Source organism: Opisthorchis viverrini (assembly GCF_000715545.1).
Source record: "Opisthorchis viverrini unplaced genomic scaffold opera_v5_240, whole genome shotgun sequence".
Lineage (NCBI taxonomy): Eukaryota > Metazoa > Platyhelminthes > Trematoda > Opisthorchiida > Opisthorchiidae > Opisthorchis > Opisthorchis viverrini.
In genome coordinates this window covers 661604-682466 of record NW_008751894.1, presented here as the reverse complement: position 1 = coordinate 682466, position 20863 = coordinate 661604, and positions in this window count along the sequence as shown.

Sequence of the window (20863 nt, the reverse complement as noted above, 5' to 3'; positions counted from 1 at the left end):
ATATATATATATAAACCATTTATGATCTGTAATTCCTTACGAACCCAGGCAAGTAGGATTTTCGATTTTGACATACGCTTCTAATCAAAATTATCTTGAAATTGCTAATACTAAAGCAGCTTTTGATCTATTGGATGAAGCAATCAGATATTCTGAAATGTACTATACGCGACCTGTGTTTTGCTATCTCAGATTCTACCGAAAAATTGATGCTTATGAGATCGCTAATAATGGGATAATCCATTAGGCCTGTCCAATCAGCCATTTCTAATAGCATCAAGAAGGTTAGATTCCCGAAACCAACCATTGAATGCCCGAAATCTAATGAGACCCCAACTTCACTAGGTGCTGACCAGACAGACAACGTCTCCTCAATAAGCAGCGCATCACAGTTTTGTATCAAAGTCAGACAGAACGAGACAGCGTTGGACCAAGGTCAGAGAGTTTCCCTCCAGTAAAATAGCTTCAGATTGTTGTATTCGCGCACTCACACTCTCGCACTCGCTTGTTCGCAATAAAGCTGTTGTGTTCCTTATCAGTGAGTCTTTTTCCGGCACTTGGCACTAGGGTGGGAATTACAGTCAGATATAACAAGTAGTGACCCAGCAGCTAGTCACTGAATTATTTCCCCACCCATTGAAATCAGGCGGAAACATCCTCATAAGAATCTGTCTTTTCTTTTGTGACGAAGTAGGATCTTGTAGTTTCTTTGATTTGAAATGGTTGCCAGATTTCTAGCTGATTGGAAATATACCTGATACGGTTTTGACAAATTTCACTCGGATTGGTCTCTGGAACCTCATCTGAATCTGCAGACCTTTCCCCTTCAGAGGCTATGTTTGAGATTGTATGCTAAAACCTGGCAACGGGAGATTGTCGTCTGAGTCAAACGTTCATGGTGCAGGCAATATGACTGGTAAGTATTGTACGGCTGAGGCGTCTGAGGTCTACACCAATGTATTATTTTTGTTTGCAAGGTCATGTGGCTGTATATTGAAGACTGGGAAGTTTCCTTCCAGTTCTATAGTTCTGTAATCTCATAAGCTAGTAGTCACACTTGTGCTGTCTCACTTTCGGTGTTGTTGTGTTTCCTATCGCTGCGCGGACTTCTTGGATCAACTTTATTCTGACAATCAAGAGGCGTCTTAGAATTTCTTCTGACAACAGTCTTCCTGGGGTTGGCTTAGATTCAGCCTTTGGGTTTGTCTAGTTAAGGGGCCTGAGAGGTATGGTCAACATACCAACTTTTGTTCTCAAAGCCTAACTGAAACATCCCAGCACTTGAATGTTCCTAACATTTCCAGGTGAGCTGGGGAAAGGGTTCCTGATATGCGCGATGCCTGAAAATCCACTTTTAAGAGACCATTTATCAATCATGAAGATTTTCAGGGTCATCTGTGATCATGCCGTCTAGCTTCATGGGGAGAATCCAGGATGAAGTTCAAGTAGCATTGAATATAACCGCTTATTCCGCCTGTGTATTCATCTATTCCCATCTGTTGCACTTCGTTACTGCCTCCGCTCTGCCAAGCTGCGGGCCTTTGCACTACTAATGTAACGGTGATACTACTGATCGGGAGGCACACGAGTAGTATGTGTTGTGCGTAGAATTTCGCTTTGCGTCGGCTGAAAAAGGGAATTCTGTTGCGGAATGCATGGGGCCACTTTGTAACATTTGCTTGGATTTGATCGATAAATGAGTGGAGGTAACGATTCTCTAGGAAGACTCGTTCGGGAGAAGGTCTGTGTCCAGTTTTTGTAACTAAGATGCAGATTAGAGTTTTGCTTCCCTATACAGTGGTCTGTAACAGGTCAGTTGGCATTTCCGAATAAATAACGCCGCAGTGAAGGCCTTCTTCCTTTCACTGGTAATCCGGCTTGTGTGTGCATGCACGTGCACTTGCCTTATCTTATCTTATCTAAAGGTGGCGCCTAGACTTTCTAGTAGAATCCCTCCTTGTTTGATTTTCCGGATGGTCAGACTTACGCCTGACACAAAGTTGCTTACTGGAAATTCAAAAGGTAAGTTGTTTAATGCTGCTAATCAGACCACAGTGTGTGAGTATGGAAATAAGGGCCCCTCTTCGAGTGTTCCCTAATACTTTTCCTTTAAAGAGGGAGTAAAAGACGGAACCTTGAAATTTTATTCCAGTAGAACTGCAAGTAGGTCACAGGTCTCTGAAAACACAATGACAGCTACCGATCAGCCCAGTACGCTTTACTTCAATACTGAATCCGGACAACGGAGGCTTTGTGTTTGTGGCAGCATACTTAAATATACAGTATTTATACCACATTTGAACACGTTTAAGCACTTGGAAGGCAGTAGAATTCCACGTGGGATTTTGTTTGGGAACGGGGAGGATCAGTGAGTTACTCTACTTCCGGCCGCTGGCACCGCTGATGCAGAAATGGGCTAGAAAATTACGCAAAAACTGCATTACTGAAATAACCGCCAGTAGTCCGTTTATAGAGACAGCGCCAACCAGGTTTCGCTGAGATCACGCTCGTCAGTCAGTCTTATTGCGTACCAGGGCAGGTTCTCCAAGTCTGGTTATAGTGCTTGCCTAAGTGTCGTACCCATTGACGTGAGACCTACCAAGTAAGGTAATAGCTGTTGCATCAGCAACTGCAAAAGCCAGTCTCATAAACGACTTTGGGACCAAAGATCTGTCGGAAAAGAAGAATATGCGTGAACTGATCACAGGGACTGTAAATTTAAAGAATAATTGATCTTTATAGGACAAATCATCGCTATAATTATATCTCAAAAATTGGTAATCTGAGGTGCGCATCTACACGAGTGAGGATGATTGCTGAAAACGATGTCCTAATACTGGAACGGCCTGCTGCAAGACGACTAACAACTGGCTAGGAATCTGCAGGTGCCGCAGGTTGGACCCGTATAATTCAAATATGAACAATAAATTAGTGGTGCATGAGGAAATCCAGTTGACAAAGTGAATAGGACTAAAGTCAAATAAGGTTTCTTTCGAGTGGCTGAAAGCGCAGGAATGTTGGCAACTTTAGGTTTGTTAATTGCCGTAAGATTAGTCATGGCGCGACGAGTGTCGACTGAAGTCTGATTGTTAGACCGCAGCAGTCTTCACAAAGTTCACTCAAGCTTAAAACTGGCGAACTATTAGAAAATAGTAACGTTACAGTTTGTGAAGACCATGAAATCTGTTGCCGTTCGCTTCATGTTTCCTCATTTGCATCTTTCTATCAGTTACTTCGAATATGTGACTCTCAAGCCGGTTGGCAGTTGAGCTCCTGGGAAGCAAGAGTTTCCCGAAATATGCACACAGAGTATGCTGGTCACATGCGTCTACACGCATATCACAAGCTAGTTTCAGCGTCTCGCCTGGATATCTGCCCTTGAGAACCCTGTCCGATTGCTGACAAAGTATTGCTTCTTTTCATTAGCGTATTCATGAGCATATGATACCGAGTCATGTACTAAAGTGATATTACCCGAGGTTAGTGACCTAACTGACAGTCCACTCAGCCATAATTGTTTACTGAGGATTCTAGCAATCATACTAATTATTCATCTTGACGGCGTTTCAATGGAGAGTTTGTTAGCCCCCTAGTTTGTTGAAATAGGCCTAAGGAAACAAGCTTTCAATAATATCGTCAGCGTCAAAGTCCATGCACGGTGTGTTGATGGCGTGCCTAAGCTTTAATCCATTGAAACATTTCAACTTATTTTCCCGCGATGTATATACGTCACACAAAGTTAAGGTAAACTCAGGGGAAACCCGACGAACATACACACCAACATCAGTTACCGTACAGCTTCACCCAAGTATTCCACAAACGGGGCTTGTTTATGATAGTATTGCACGGACCAGGAGACATCTGTGGGGAAGACCAAGTAATTATGAAAGCGGGATTTCCATTATTTACACATATCGAGAATGGTTTCTCAGAGTGGTTCGTCCTAACATAATCCCTCCCAGTATCAAAGGCCAAACGAGTGCTGTTGTCTAATAGGACGCGTTTTCAGTCTCACTATTCGAAACGGTGTGCATATTTGCAGACAATGGACCGATCTAGCAGCTGTTCTGGATCGTACTAATCTAGCCGCTAAACGAGTGATTTTTCAGTTCACTCTTTTGCCCCAAAATAGAGCCTGCTGTGGTAACAGAGATCCGAACAAGGGCTAGCTGGCCCTTGTTAATCCATGGTCCGCTAGGTAGTCCGAACAAAAGTTATACTGATAAAAGCAAACAGGACAGAACTCGATTCATTTTTGGATTAGTAGTGGGCCAGGATTCCACCGTCTTGTGTGATGCTTGTCAACCAAAAAAATGAAGTCCGGAATGATAAAATGTCTCATAGTGAAAATTTCTAATGTTTCTTCTCTCTTCTTTATCCCTACGCTGATAATGGCGAACGAAGCCATCAGAAGCGCACAGATCATGCATTAGTCTTTTCCGGTTGTAATTCCACAATGTATGACAAGTCTCCTGGCTTGTTTGGCGCTACTTTGGCATTCAAGCCAGCCAGCATTCCAGCTTTAATATATGCGTGCGCAGAAGACTTTTTAGGGTTGCTTAGTAAGTTCGAGGACTGGGTTTACCAGGCCGGATGAGAGCAGCGCCAGCTAATACTGATTTTCCATCTATGCTTGGTTCAGAGTTGCCACCCGGGTCAAACTTTATGAGTCGAACCGACCTGTCGATATTGACTAGGTTGATGGACGTTACTGGCGAGATAGTGAACTGACACGCTGGTAACTGAGTTTGGGCACTATCCACGAAAATATCCTTATTTTTCTCAACCGTCTTCCAATACAAGCGACTTCACAGGAATAACTTCAGTTCAATTCAATTTATCGGTTATAAACCGTGTGCCATAGGCACATAAGTTTAGCGGCTGCAGTTTCAATCACTGGCAAACGGGAAAGTGGAATATACAACCAAGTTCAGCTTGTTCGGAAGTTGAGTAGCTACGCATTGAAGGCGATAGCTTTGATGCACGAGCGTCATTGACTGAGCGACTGGGCTATTTTGCCAATATCACTAACTACTGGTGACTTAAGTCCCTGTGTCCCCATCTAGGTAGGCGGCAGTTGCCAACCTAAGTTTACTGGTTAGTGTTTTCGTAATTCAATGTTAGGTCATACACTGTCCACCTCTTGGTCGCTTCCACGCAGCGCAAGGCTGGGAAAAAGAGCTCTGCGAGACAGATGATCATCTGTCATGCGAAGTACATGTCCCAAACAGCGCAACCTATGAAGCGCGAGTAATTCACCAATCGCGGGAGAGCTTCTTCTACCCAAGACCATCTGGCATTCCCCAGCATTACTAATCCGATGTTCCGACAGACCTGACAAATGCTTCGGAGACACCGATGATCAAACACTGATATCTTCTGTATGTCCTCTGCGCGTAGAGGTCACGTTTCTAATCCAAAAAGCACTATGAATCGCTCCACCACAATGTAAGCCCTTGATAGAAAAACTCGTCACGTCGCTGTCATAGATGTCAGAGTTTTCCAAAAGCTACCCTTGTATTCCGATTGGGGAAATAATTTCCTCTCCAGCAACTTCACCGGAAATTGCCCAGCTGCCCAGGTAGACAACTTTATCTCCAACGTCGTTTGACTCACTTGCAAGTAGGAGGCGTGGGTTCGGTCCCACCCAGTCTTGTAGCAGCACTTTAAATCTTGTAGGTATGAAGCGCATGCCATACCGTGCGGTAGAATTATTTAGGTCGTTTAAAATCATTTGCACTTGGAAAGGATCTGAACCAAGCAGAGCAATATCGTCTGCATACTCGATGTCTGTGTGTGAACTCGTGAGGTTTCAGAGACAGGCAGAGGAAAATCAAGCAGCACATCAATAACAAAGGTGAAGTGAAAAGGGTAAAAGGACAACCTCGTCTTACCCCACTGGACGTGGTGAACTCAGGCATGAGCGTCCCGTATACTCGTACGCGACCACAGGATTTCTCAAACAGTGCCATCAAAAGGGATAGATATTTGGAAGAGATACCTTTGATCGCCAGACACTCCGAAAGCTGCTGACGACCGACAGACGAAAAGGCAGCTTCAAATCTAGAAAAATACGACCAATATGAGACGTCTGAAGGAGTGGAGCTGTGCAAAAATTTGTCTCAAGGTAAAGATATGGTCGATACATCTTCAACCAGGAGTAAACCCAGCTTGATTCTCACGGTTCTGTCTCTCCCGATAATCCATCAGCCTGCACAAAACAATGCCAGGGGGTACCTTAGATGCGACGGCTGATGTCACGATGGTTTTCGCATGATATCCTTGCTCCCTTAATGAGAACTGGGATGATGGTCGAGGAGCTCCATCCGGCTGGCATTCTGTTTTCGTTCCAAATCTTTTTCAGTATGGTTGTCAGACTGCTCACCAGGACCTGGCCACTTTCTTCGAAGAGCACGTGGTGTAAACCACCCGAGCCAGGTGCCTTGTCGCGCTCCAGGATTGGGATCGCGTGATGGATTTTGGCTGCTGATGGTGGGTTGGTGTCGTGGTTCTATTCGGGTTCACTAGGTTCTTCAAATGGTTATGTTGGAAGAGACTATGGAACTGTTCTTGGAAGCGGTCAGCCCACCGTTCAAGAAGGCGATTGAGGGAGTGAATTTTTTTCTGTCTTTTTCGCGTATCTTCTCACTGACACCTGCCTTCTTTTGACCCGTTGATCAGATCAGTTGAAGAAGGGCGCGGCTGTTGCATGCAGCGAATGCCTTCTCCACCTCCTGGGCCTTCGAAATCCACCAGCGTTCTCTGCCATTCTTCAAGCTCCTGATTATTCTGTGTTAGATGAATCTGTGTGCGCTATCCTAGTCGATAGTTGTTAGTATGGTCTTTCTGGCAGCAACAAGATCTGCTGATCTCGAAGATATACAGTGTTCATTAAGTCGTGTCAGATGGGCTGGACAAACAGTTCTGAAAGCTGACAGCATTGCTTCTTCAACCCATCTCCTCCGAACAATCTTTGTCGTTCACATGACTGTGTTACCAATAGCTTTCTGGCCAGATCACCGGATGCCAAAAGAGTAAAATTTAGAACATCTCGGCTCGTTTTAAGCGGCTTGAAGAGCACAACAGAAGTGGACTCTTGTATGCTTGTTTCGGTTTATTTTCCTGGGCGATGGTTTAGACATGGAACAGTGGCTAGGAGATTGGCAGATGCACTGCATTGTACGATGGGTTATGAGGGAATGAGGGGTAAGGCCGGTGAACGAAGAGCTGCAAAGGCAAATGATACTTCCTGGTAGCCCAGGCCGAAGAAGGGGGTGTAGATGAGGCACCTCACCCTGAGCCTTTGACTCAAAAGTCTGACCCATATGGCAGTGGGTGAATGCAGGTTTTGTTTGGGGACTCTGCCTTTAGCCTCTGACCCAAGAGCCTGGACCGCGAGGGAGCGGTCGATAGGGGTTTCTTGGGGACCCTCCCCGGTGCCAGTGACTCAATAGTATGACTTAATTGGCTGTAGGGGGCCAGCCTGGCCCGAGGGCTCTGAGAATAGGGAATTATTGTCTCTCTTCTGATGCGGCTGCGCACAGCATTTGCCTTTTAGGCAGCACCGGTGTTTTTGGTTTTAGAAGTATTCCGATCGTACTGAATGATGCGCCGGCGGTCATTGTCAACCGTTGGATGATCGGAATGTGCAGTTTTCAAGGCCGACCTTTTCTAACCCATCCTTCCTCCGGGGGACAGGCAGCATCGCTGCTTCCATACATATGGACATGCTGGTCACCAAGCAACTCTGGAAACGGCTTCAGGTGAAGTGAATATGGTGCCTTCCCCGTGTCACAGGTTGAAGCAGTGAGAACCTTTATACGATAAATAACTCTAGTGATGTACAGCACTCTTGGAGTTTTGCAGCAATAGATCTGACTGTTTTCAGTAGATGAGCCTACGCTACATGGTCTGTGTTCCATTTTAACCGAAATGCGATATGTAACGAAGAATGCCAACAGTCTAGTAGTAAGTAAATTAAGTCCATGTTCACTACGTCTAATAGTATACATCCTATAGCATACCCCGTTAATAAAAGCTGTTTCCCAAAATTCAACTTCCCAAAAGCCAGGACAGCCACTTCATTGTTTTGTCACTCAGTCTGAGGCCTCAGTCTATACAGCCGGAGAAAACATTTCAACTGTTACAACGACGCGATCGACTTACCCAAAAATCTAAACGTGAGTGATAGTCGACTTCAGTGAACTGACAGACTTGACGTGCTGGTACATATATGGGACTGTGTGCGTGCGTGAACGCGTGCATGTGCGTAGGTCAGAGTGCATAGGGGGACGCAAACATGTGTAAAGGGCGCAAAATGCTATGCGGCATACTACGTACGCCTTACTACTCCATATAGACTCCCGTATGCGTGCCAAGGTGTCGTCCTAATCTCATCATAATGGACTTGGGTAAAAACGTTGTGGAGTAAACTGCCGGGATGATACAGCATGCACTGACAGAAAGGCACTTGGTAAACAAGATGCGTACAGACACCAGTCAAGGGACAGTGAGAAGCGGCCTGAAGAACAGAGTAACTGCCGAACTCAAGATAGTTAAGCAATTGAGACTTGAAGGACTGCTTCAATTGCCGAGTATACACATAAGAGGACCATGTAGGTGGTTTCAGTCCAGTTTGTAGACGTTTCATTCTCGCGACGAAATCCATCAACCACAGGATTAGTCCACGGTTGCATGTGTCTGCGTAAAGTCTTACTATTCTCAGCAGTTTTTAAATATCATAATCCAGAAGCATCTTTTGAATGGCGTCTTTAGAGTATTCGCACGATGATCACCGGGTTTGCGCCTCCGTGTCTCACAGCTTTGGATAAGGTTCCCTCCATGTTTTGGGTTATGACTCTTCCTGGGCAGTTTTTTAGACGCCCTACTGAGTCTTTTAGCTGATGTACTCTTACGGACTCTTCCGAGCACAGCCTTATGACACCATTCACGAAAGATTCAATGATCTTTTTGACGTAGTGTGGGCGCGAGGACTGGTAATGCGGGTATTTGCCTGAATGTGTGATTTTCCAGTGAATAACGAACGAGCATTTACGGTGACGTTGAATGATGGTTCGAAGTCCAGGAAACTTACAGTTCTTTGTTTACTCTCAGTTTCCATTGTGAATTCTATACTACTGTAGTGTTTACTCCAGCAGCTTGGACAGGCTTGTTCCTTAGTGGCTGATATTATCGTCATCCAAGTGTTCCAGAGAGGCATGTGGTGGATGGGCGAAGTAAAATGGGGCCTTACTTCTAATATGGCGTAAGGAAAGCTTGGCCACCATGTGTGACACGAGAGTGCTCATTGTGACAGCGTCATCTCATTTATCAGGTACGTTTTGAAGTGTAAGTTAAGTGCTGGTTAAACATCGTTCGAGTGAAGTAATAATATCGATAGGAATGAGGTTGTTCTATGTGTTATATATACATGTGTATATATACATATATCACAAACTAGAGGATGGAAAGTTTGAAAGTCGGTAGTTGGCATGCTATCATAAAGAGCTTTTACTTCCAAGTTGACAAATACTTCATCACCACGTACGTGAGTGGACTCGAGGCGAAGTCGAAAGAGATATTCATGTGACGTACAAATAGGTGATAAGAAGGCTCCAACAAATTGCTTAAACACTTGGATGGGTTTAGCCCCATCCATGTCCCAATAGTATATAGTATAGTCCCAATATATATATTTTCATAACATCCCATAACTTCTTCCGAGCTGTTAACTCGGAGACTGTTCTCGTAACCCTTGGTATATCCCGCGTAAGAAGCTCCACCCAACGGGAATTGATTGCCAAAGCAATGTCAAAAAGGAAGAAGTACAGAAAACGAGGGATAATACATGCTGTTTCCAACCTCATCACAAGATGATATGACGCAGAAATTACCTTCAATATGAGAGGGTAGGATAGGGACTTTCGGTCACATAGGTCTACGAAACAGTTCTTATACAACCTAGGCAGATCCGCCGGTTATTTATCAAACCTCTGTGAAACCAGGCAGATTCTGTTTGAAAGGCTAGGAGGCACGTTACAATGCAGCTGGATCCAAATCTGACTCACAGCCAGCTGACCAATCAGTTCAGTATTTCCCAGTGTACAAGTTAAGATCAATGCGAGTCAAAGCCACTCAGTCATTGAACGTCATTTGATTTAGTCATCCTTGCAAATTAACGGTCAAGGTACCCCAAAAAAAACAGCCGCTTGACAAAAGCCAGGAAGTACAGAATCAGGCAGCTACTGCAAGGTTAAAAACGCTTTCCAGGTTTTACGGAACGAAAGGAAACCCTTTCTTGATCGATTTCTGGGGCATTTTCTGCATACATCCGCAACAGTACACCTCAGTCAATAATTCCAAATGGGCGTGTACTTGTACGGCTCATGGTACACACTGAAGCAAGTGCAACTAATTTATAAACGGTTGGTTCCAAATTAGGCCAACATCTTCATAAGTCCAACAGCACTTTTCCGCGAGAAGACCATTTTCAAGACCATCTGTAAAGTGAGACAGAACCATCAGCGATTTATCATGTTCCTTCGAGCAGTGATACAATGTAAGGGATTTGGGGATTGCTTATCTACTGAACTGCGCCCATCGTGAGCAAGGATTTAGTACACAAAATGGTATACTCCACGAGCTCAGTTTAAAAATAGACGGCCTAACGGCATAACCGTCGGTTGTGAGGACACGTGTAAATCTACATTACATTAAGTGACATCAGTATGGAAATTTTCGTGATGGTGTTGGCTGAACGTGTTGTTAAAAATTTGCAGAAGGTCCACGATTGGGAAGAAACAAGGTTCGGGACTGGTCGTCTTCAAAAACGGAGGTACTCATGTTTTGAGATAGTTCTTACTCAGTCTCTGGTGTAATCAGAAGGCCACATCCTGTAGTGATGTTAACTTCATTGTTGTACCTTTGAACCATACAAAAAAGTACATTTCTGGGCGAAATGCGAAAGGCCGTGGTAACTGAGCGCTAGTGAAAGTAAATAGTGCCAGAACAAGGGGATTAGTCCCCAGTGTATGTATCACAAAGTCAGATAGCACCTCGAATACTAGGATTTGTGCTTGCCTGCGAGATAAGACGTGTGCATCAATTAAGAATAGTGTGGAGTTTTCTCAGACAGTTGATGTGGCTCAACGGATATACAGCTCAAAGTGCGATTATGTTGTTGATGTTTACAGTCTTTCCTGGATCATCTCCACCTCTTTCTCGCTTGTCTCAAGCAGCCATCATAAGCCAGCTCCTTGCAGCAGTCACAGTTCCAGGACTTCGCCGATCCACTGATTCACTCAAAAGTGCGTCTTTCTCAACCATTTCTGACCAGGACATCAGCAACAGAATCACCCAACACGGGCTCATGACAGCAGTCTCTGTTGCTATTTCGTACTGCCACCCTAACCTTCCAATGACAGCTCACCCTATTAATGGTGGCACGAATGAAAAATGAGAGTGCCGTCGGCACACGGAGGACAAATCGGAATTTCCTCAAAAAGCATTGACTATGGCTCTGAAAGTTGGTGTCTTTAGCCTAATTGCGTTTTCATCTGGAAGCTGGAAGGCTCAATAAACAGCGGATGAAGCAAATGAATCGCAAGCGCAGAACAGGGATGCTCATATCTGACTCTTATTTAAAGACCGATGAATACCACCGTTACAACCAGTGAAAGAAACAGTAAACAGTGGACGCATACGGGCATTAGTTGGATGCGTCCCTTACTGCCACGCAAGCCAGTGCTTTCAGGTTTCGAAAAGCAGTGTTGTGTTGTTAATTACCACGGGGACTTGAAAATTCATCGTGGGCAGGGGAAATGATTCAGCCTCCTACATTTTGAGTTCACCTGTATTGTAGTCCCGAAGCTTTCTGTATAGTGAAAACCGATATAATGTTTCACTAAATTGCGAAATATTTGAACCAAAACTGCTTCTTTCTGTTGCTCTATTTCTTCCAGCCTTTGGCGTGTTAATTTTCCTCGCCATATTGTTTGAAAGTTAACAAATATTATCCGGGGAAACTCATCGCACCGTGGCTGTCTCGATAGTACCGCTTAAGGATTTCGACAATAAAACACGGAGATAGACTAAGACTTTCAACTTCGATCAATAAACTCTTTGGAAACAAGCTATTTTCATTGTATGACAACACAATTTCAGGCTGTCTAATTGCGCTAAAATATCACCACAGATGTGCAGCTATTTATGTCAGTTTCAGTTTGAACTGGCCATGTTCAGTACGTTGCACTAAAATTTAGGTTTTTGTTACTGTTTACACGGAGTTGCTTGAAGTCTGACGGATTTTCATGTACCTAATGAAGGAGAATACGAGAAGTCTGATAAGACTAAACATCTTACCGTGTAATTCATGATTCCTTTGACAACTGAGTTGTTATGGAACCACTATGCCTCGGGCCAATCAAATGCATGCATAATGACTCTCCAACCAAGGTATCACTTCATGGGGAAACCGGCTGGCTTTCGCAAATAACTTTATAAGCTTTTTAATTTAAATTCTTCAGAAAGGAGTTTGTGGATTCTGCAACTTAGAAAAATGGTCAGATCGGTCACATTGCAAACAAGATACGACGCCGGAGCGCAAAATACAATCACTTCGTCAACATACACTGTGGAAATAACTAACCCCAAAAGTGTGATTAATGACTTCCTTGGTCGTGTAATTAAATATTCGAAGTGTCGAAGAAAATGCCATGTTAGGTTGAACTTAAGATCACGGAAATACGTTTGTTCTTATTTGTCAGATTTTCCCAAGGAACCGTATATAGCTAAGATTCTGTTTGCAGTGGTGTATAGTTTGGTCAACGTGATACCACTGCTTGCTTTGATGAGGTATTTTAGTGTATAAGGTTGCCCAATTACGCTGAAGGTAAAGGTTATTGTGCTGCATCTGAGGCACAATATTTGAGTTCACTTACTCTGATGGAAACGCAGGCACGTCAGTAAAAACCAGCATCTGCTGTGTACTCAGACAAAATTCACCGATCAAAGCCTCCAATCGTGAACTTGAAACTTATTTGAAATGGTAAGGTCTATCAACAACTTAACCGTTGTAAATTTTGCCCCCGATTCTCTGTCTAGAAATGGTTGGAATAAAGAAGGGCACATGACCATTCTGTGTGGACCAAATGAGCATCAAATTGAGATTATTCAAAATCAAGTTTGTGCTCTTCTTCGCTGGTATACTTAAGCAGTTAGGTATCTTTTCTATCTTGTAATTTGCTGACAATCTTTCGCAACGTTATTTTCAAAATGTAGACGGTCTCTATGAAATATGTGCTGAAATAGTTCTTATGAACTTCACGTTTTTGTATCATTTTACTGATGTGCTGGTTTCCATTTTCTACATATTATTCATTCATCCATTCTACATACTGACTCCAAGAGTGCCATGTTGAGTCCTTGTAAAGATGTTTTATTGGCCCATTCCTGAAGTTTGCCGACGATGATATTCTATGACTGTCGAAGAATTTTCCGCAACCTTATCTATCTATACAGTGAATCGTGATTTCTTGAGTATCGTGCCAACTGGAGCATTGGGTGGCCTGATGCAGTACCTTCAGTTGCTTAAAAACAACATAATCGGGAGATTCAGCTGGGTTCCTGATGAGTTCCTCGTCACAACCAAATTGGTGCATTTCGCTTATGACTGATCTTGTTCGGCATAATTTCGATTAGAGGTTTTTCGGAGAACATCGTAGGTGCCATAGGGCTCAAAAAGTTTGCAGATGAAATTGGAGACTCTCAATAATTGTCCACAACTATACAGCAATCCTCAGCAGGTTGCAGCATATGTTGACAACGTTGTGACAGAAGACTAGAGATGTCCAGCTACTTATAGGTTATCAGTAACCGTTATACAACCTCCAGAAAAGAGCCTGTACTATGACGATGAGCATAGGGTTGTTACGGCTTTATCGGAATATCCAAGTATGATCTTCAGTAGAATGTGCCGCACAAAGTTTACCTCCGTTTTGGTGAGATTCTCAGTGGTTCTCTCGATAGGAGGATGGACGGTTCCTCACAGGTGTTGTTGGGCTCGCGAATAATGAGTAGCTCCGGAATTCGATCAATACTTTGTTTCACGTTTGAGCATCAGTTCGGAATGAGTGAAGGTAAGCTTGCGATTGTGAGTAGACTGTTTGTTAACGCAGTATTTAGAAGAATCTCTTTTTTTAAAGTTCTCTTGTAATTTTGACATTGAACATTTCGTATTTTTTCACACAAGTATGAGATGATCGTGCCCTGATTCCTAGATGAACAGACCAGTGCGACTTGGTTTCGCACGATTAAGTCAATAATCGAATCTTCAGAATTCCCGTACTACTCCGATTGCACTCTTTTTCTTGACATTATTCAACCATCAGTTGGTATTTCATTGGCCAAGGTCAGAATTTGCTCTTTGTCTAAAAGCTTGGCCCATGATACCTTTCGTTTCTTGTGTAGTGACTAGGTCAACGCATGTAAGATGGTCATTCAGTACTTTCTGACGAGTCATACGGACTGTTTTTCAACAGCACAGTCGTAAACTATGTATAAGCAGCTTTGGGGTTGCACGTGGGAACCGGATAACTAGTAGACTTCGCAAAGTATACTAGTGATCATTAGTGAAGTACGCAAGTAGTTGGAAAGCCTTGTGCCTGCAAGGAACGTCATAATCGACCTTAGCAACAATACACCCGTTATACACACCGGATCGTATTTTCCACGCAATCTCGGGACAAATTACTAATGCAGCTCACTGCAGGAGCTGCATTTTGTAGTCCACATTGGCAAGCTGGAGAGGGTACCGTGTGGTCAGTAACTGTGCCAAGTTGTACACAATTGTCTGAGGCGCATCAGATTTCAGTAGGTAGACAATGGAGAATATGTGAAAGAAAAACTTGTTGTTGTTTGCCTGGGAGTTTGCACACCAAATATTCCATCGAAAACAGAAAACATGAATGACTCGAGTGGAAAGAAAGACCGTGAAATATGTCAATCCCTCGGGTGCTTATTTAATGTAATCGAGGCTGAGATCTACAGACGGGTGATAATCAGGCCAGATAAGAGGAGAGTTAAAAGATAACAGAAAAATGGGGCAGATAGCAATCGCACGTTTATGCCTGTCTGGCGAACGAAGCAACTCGGATCACATCGTCATGCAACGGCCGAGGCGGCATCAAGGTACATTCGACTGTGAATTTCGTGGTTGTATATAGGCTTGAGTACTGACAGGGTGCCCATGTCTAGGCAGAAAAACAGTTAAGACCCTTAACCAAAGCTCCTAGCTCGAAGGACTGACCACAAGGTGGTGAAGATCAGTATAAGATGAAAATTTAAGGAGATTGCCACACTTGTGCCAACCCCAACCTGCGAGGAGGGGCAAGGGCCTGCGCTTGTCAAGCTCCTGTCAGTTTGTGCAACCTTTCTGGAAAGACTAAGGTTATTACATGAAGAAACGCCTATACATCTCAGTAGGTCACTGTGCCACCTAAAACAAGCCCTCCTATAGGGTACGAAGAAGACGAGCAGTGGTCCCATGTGTCAGAAGGATTCGAATGATTTGGCAGCACCTCTCTGTTCTGATAGGCTCTTAGTATTCGCACAATGGAAATGAAGTTTCGAAGCCTACGACATGTCCCTGATGGACTAAAACAGTCAACTGAGTTAAGAATAACAGTTCCAACTTTTGAGCCCCATCTACGTATCCCGAAGTCCCACTCATGTTAGGAAAGTATCCCGCCAGTAGGCAATGCAATTTGGTTGGTTGCAAAAATACGAACGTAGATTTTGATAATTTTTGGCTCGCTCACATACGCAACAAAATTCAACATTTTGGCGTGTAAAGTTTTATTTAACTCGCAAAAATTTCGTGGTTAAGAGTATTGTGCGGCCAAGCAGCCCCGTTCTGATAATTAGGCTTGTCAAAACTTTTCACCACAATTTGACGGTACATTCATTTGGATTTCTCACCTGGGATGAAACTTTTTTTTACAATGCAAGTTTCTTAAACTCTATAGATGTGTTGTAAATAGGATTCACATTTAAATGCATGCCTTAGGCTGTTACATTTCCCTTCGTCTAGTGTATGATTTCAATTCGCGAATCGTAGGTGACTCTGCTCTAAACAACCAGTAAATTTAGGACCGTTTTCTATCATGTTTGCTACTGAGTACAATGTTAAAAATTAACAGCTAGTGAAAAAATAGCTCGGGTTGATAGCCTTCTTGGATTTACGCAATCGAGACATAAATTACGAATGCTGATGAGATTGATGTGAAGTTCCAAATAAACATATGTATGGTTCTTCTAACTTGAAACGCAAATCACTGAATGCGCAAATTCTGAATATACGGTCTCTAATTTCAGTAAGTCTATTTTATACTTCAGCCAGGTCTCTGTTGGTAACATGGTATACTTATATTTACCTCAAAAAGAATTATGCACAGGGATAGTTGCATTCCCACAATAATATTATCCGGATTCCGTTAAAAGACGTCGAACCAGGAAAGACATACACTTTTAGATAGGGTGCCAGAAGCTACGAAAATAGTTCGACTATCCTTGAAAAACAGATATTTTTTGCGATATTTTGATTTCTCTCCGTCGGTTTTGCTCAGTGTGGTCATAAATTTTCCTGAATGGAAGATGAACTGTAATTCGTATAAAGATTTGGCAAATGATGTGGATGGACAGTCGGCGCACTGAACCGTTTCGTCGTGGTGCTGGGTGGTCCAGACGCCAACGTACATCCGAAACCGCAGAGGATCTAACGTACCTGCGGATGAGTGACAGCTTTCCTTCAGCAGTTGTTGAGCATTCTAGAACATCATTCAGCTCGTCCGGAAAAGTTCAAAGGCATTTTCTTTGACACTAGAAGCCCACGTGTTTGTAGTGTAGCCCGTTACAATGAGGCGACAAAACGTATGCATAAAAGCGGATAATTCAATGTAGAAAGCTGACGCGGAAAAAGCTGTGTTTGCGACTCAGGGTAGTCATTTCTATATATGGCTAATGCTATCGTTTATTTTTGGAGAGTATGGTCATAGACGTAAAAAGTAAATCCGGACGATAGAAGTGAAACGCTGTACAGGAGAATGTTGAGCGAAACAGAGAAGGTTTTTCATCCGAAGGCGTGCCACGAACAATTTAAGTCAGACAAAGTATATAAGGACGTTTGGTATGGAAACACGTAGGTACAGTCCAGTAGCTGAAGAAAGAACAAATAACGTTAAATGTTCTTCAAGACACAGTCAACACTCACAGGCAAAAGATGCTAGTTATATTTGTTCAGATTTGAAAGTCTATGGCACTGATGAATACTGAACACCATGTGCCACGCATAAAAGTGTCGTAAGTATGCAGAACGCCCGAAGTGGCGAGCAAACACAAGTCAATGACTGCGGTCTTAGGATACGCAAGTCTAATAGCCTCCAGAAAATCAGGTCTTTCGGCATAAAATCATCCGTTGGTGGACCAAAATGTCAACACCACAATCAATGCATGTAGGAAAGAGAGAATGGAGGTGGAACGATCATCAGCATCATAATTCTGCTTCTTCTCATTCCACACATTCACTGTAAGTACACTCGAGACGATGCTTATGTCTATCACAGTTGCTCCGCGCTCCTGAACTGCGATTAGATCAGGCTTCATGAACGACCCGGACTTAGAATAGCAAGTCTCCCATGTTGTCTACCGGCGTTGATGTAGCTGATCAAGGGGTTCTTCAGTAAACGTAGCCCACCACCAGTAGATTGCCCGATGTAATTGTCCAGTACTTTGAGCGTGGACTTGGCCGAGCGCTAGCGAATATGCCAGCCTCGGTATCCTTGTGATCTCCGTCCTTTGATGCAGCTTTAACGGGGCACGCGTAACTTCATCAAGCAGTTTGAGCAGCTGCTGTCGGTGGCTACTGACTCTCTTCCCCTTGAAAGTAAATGGAATATCCAAATATGTCACGGTATCTGTCTTACCCCAAAAATGATGAGTTTCTTGGCAGAGCAATAAGATTCGACTGAGACCGCTGTTGCCTGATGTTTCCTGTCTTTCGGGCCCTGATCAACTTACTACCACTTCCCGGCTAAACAACAGCAGTTTCTAGGTTCTTTTTGAGGTGAATTTCAACACATACAATCCTCTGTCTGCGAAGGTAAAACCACCCACCAATGTGCCATGGAACTGATATCCTAGTTGCTGCATCGACAATCTCAGAAACTCATCCATTGACATGATGAACAGTATTGGGGATAGTGGATCTCCATGCCTCACACCTCTGTGGCAGAGGCTCTCGGCAATAATGAAAACTTCTACAGCATTCTCATAAGTCTGAGCGATGTACAGAAGTAGAGGTGACGGTGCTTCTAATGCCTTTGTTGATCTGACACTTGTGTCTTGTGCAGCCGAATCAAACGCTTTCGGGAGGACCAAGCTGAGGTTAGGAGCATTGGTTGAAGAGTGATAAAGCAGGGCGTGCAACAGAAATTTAGCTTCCAAACAACCTTCTTGACTTAGAAATTCACACTAGAGTAAGTGTGGTTTCAATCTACGGCGCTAGCGATCAGCAAACACTTTATGAAAGCACTGAACGAGAATAGTTGTCACGGAGATCGGTATCAGTGTGTCCGGTGAAGTTGGATTTGGGACTCTCAGATCTAGGGTAATACGAGCACGACAGAGATACGGCGGACAAACCCCAGATAATAAGGGTAAGTTGAAATACCCAGCGACGGTGTTTGTATTAAGCCGGCAAAGCATCCCAAGTGTGAGCTTGTCTAGACCTGGGGAAAATTACCCATTAAAACAGCCGAATTCCTTACCTGTGATTGGGTCAAAAAACTCTAATCGGATGGTAGGGCCACGCAATTGGGTTTTCTGGAGCAGACAGCACCTCTTTCTAATACTGCTATGAATCCAGAGGTAGACAGCAGTTACCTTTGTGTAGATCCTTACAGGGCCCATCAGGCACAACATACTCTGCATCTCTCCGCCTCTGGTGATATACGGTCTGGATGGTGACGCAGGTGGCTCGGCGCACGGGCTTTCGGTTGGCCGGCACACGACGGCCTAGCTGACGACGGTATTGAGAGACAGAATTTCGCGTATAAAAATGTTTTGGGGGAGTGAAGGGGCTCACAAGGCTCACTCCTGTGTTATTACGCCAGACCGCAGCCCTCGGGCAAATACCAGAGGTTTGATACCAGTGAGCTAACTGTCGGCATGTGATTCCAAGAATGGCCCGGCGCGGTCCACGGTTTGGTTAAACTAGATGCCATGGTCATCGGCTTCTGGCTGCTTGACCAATGCTTTGATCATGGAAACCAAGTTATGATCCGTCCATTTGCGCTTTTCAGTTAAGAAAAGAAGTTGTTTTTTTCGCTAATAGCCCGTCGAACAGGAAAATATTACTATAGTCTCACAAACAGTGCGGTCTGCGTCAAAAGATGGATAATGGCTATCGTTCACTCCCTCGGAGCACGTCCAGCAATGATACACGCGAGTCACCGGATAGTCCACCAAACCGGAAAGCACTGCTGCTTGGTGCGCCTCATTTAGCCACATATATGCTTTGCACTGAACAATGGATTTCTCCAAAAAATTTCATGAACTCCTATTTTAGGGTGTAATCATGTTAGGAAAAACGAATGCATTAGTAAAAGCTTAACTCCGAACCTTTTAATCTATTCGTCTCTTTTACTAAAACTTTTCATTATCGAATCACAAAACTCAGTTTGTATGCAAGTGTTCGACTCAGATGTAGTTCACTGGCATCTGTCTTTGAGTAGTTAACGATTCAGTCTCTGCCTTAAGCTCTCGTAAAACGAGAGGAGGCCTTACAGATGCAAGTTCTCTACTTTAAGATTGTGCATTCCGTCGATTTCGGTAAACGTCAATGGAGGTACATGCAAGTAAAGAATCTGGAAATACATGCACCCCGTATTTTTTCTCGCTCAAGAGGGTGTCACCAAAGAGTCGAGCCCTCCAACAGACGGATGGCTGAACAACTGAATGTTCTACCAGTGAAACGGGTAAAGTCCTCCCAGCCATATGTGCATGTTGATGCACCTGAAGTTTACTTTTAGGGATTTCTCGTCAGCATAGATAGTTCTTCGTTTGCTCGTCCTTAAATAACGCATAATTTCAGCGCCGAAGTTTCACACAGGCATACTCACCGCACCCATTTGAATAGCCAATTGCGAATGGCAGGCTGACCAGTAGGCATGAGTTACGCAGGTGACACTTATCAAGTACGTACTGCGTGCGAAGAATCCTGTTGGTAATTATGCAGCTCAACATCTAGGCATATCTGGATTTGAACGATGTCAACCGCGGATTTCCAGAAAAATGGTTTGCATATAATCCATTTCTGCCAGTGTCTCAAGCACCAAAGACTAGTTCATATGTCCGCACCACCGTTCACCCAGGGTGAAGAGAGCGTACTTGAACCAAGGGTATGCATATCTCTTCCACATGCTCACGCGCATCCTCTCAAGGATCAGTTTCTTTCTCTTGGTTCGATAAGTTTGTCTGAGCAAATCAGAAAGTGACAATCCTGGAAAGTCGAAATGTCAGATTGGGCACCTTCAGATCCGATAAAAACATGGATAGGAACGGCAGCTCTTCAAAAAAGCAAGCGTTGTACCCAAATGGGGGGTGGATTTGAATTCCAAAGAAGGCGTATATGGCTACGGTAACTAAAGTTTATTGGTGGTTCTAGACAGCTACTGAGGAACTCGTCACAAGGGCACAGTAGTTCTGCTAACTTGGCTTGCTAATGTTCGGTGATATAACACTCATGACTGTGACGCTAAAAACTTGCATAACATAAGCGCATCATTCATGATGGAATATTGTGTTTGTT